An 813-nucleotide genomic window follows, 5' to 3' on the forward strand; every position below is an offset into this window, starting at 1 on the left:
TTTCAATAATTTATGGACTATTTTCAAAATATTAAAGATTTAAGGGGGAAATATAAGGAATTCCCACAAAATGTATATTTCTAAGATTTTTTTTTTAAGAAATGTGTTCGGCCTAGTTTGGTATTGCTTTTCGGTTAAGTGTTCCTGCTTATTTTATTCAAGAAGCAACCAACAATGGTGTTTGATAAAAACTTTTTTGGTATGCTTATTGAAACTGCTTATACTTCTAAGGGGGTGCTTTTAGAAGCAATCCGATGATATTTTAAAAAACAACTTCTACTTTTGTTTAGTTTATATATTATTGTTGATGGTTGATATCAAACAATCAAATGAAAATAGTGATTAAGTTGACGGAGGTCCTCTAACCCTTTGAATATCTGGTTCTTGAGTAACACTACACAAGTAACAAATCGTAAGAGGGCGGGGTTGGGTTCCCCGGTTGTTCCTCCGACGATCAAGTCAATGATTTACTTAAGTTGAGAAGTAAAATGAACTACAGTAGTTCTTAAACACAGTGGGCGGAGGTAAAGATCTTACTTTATTATTGAAAATATATCCCTATTTATAGTGGTGGTAGAAGGGTAGAATGGTAACTTCGGTCGAGTATCGGGTGGTGGCCATGTTAACCTCTGCTTTACAGATGTCGGTCGATGAGTGGAGGAGAGGTCACTTCGATATTTAATGTGAAGTGATTGAGAGTGTGTTGTGCCGATGTGATTTGATGTGTCATAAAGACTATTGGGGGCAGAGGAATGATAGCGCTCATAATGTATTTAATGAAATTTATTACAAGGTCATCAGTTGTCAGTACAT

The sequence above is a fragment of the Asparagus officinalis genome, chromosome 5 (assembly GCF_001876935.1).
Source record: "Asparagus officinalis chromosome 5, Aspof.V1, whole genome shotgun sequence".
Taxonomy (NCBI): Eukaryota; Viridiplantae; Streptophyta; class Magnoliopsida; order Asparagales; family Asparagaceae; genus Asparagus; species Asparagus officinalis.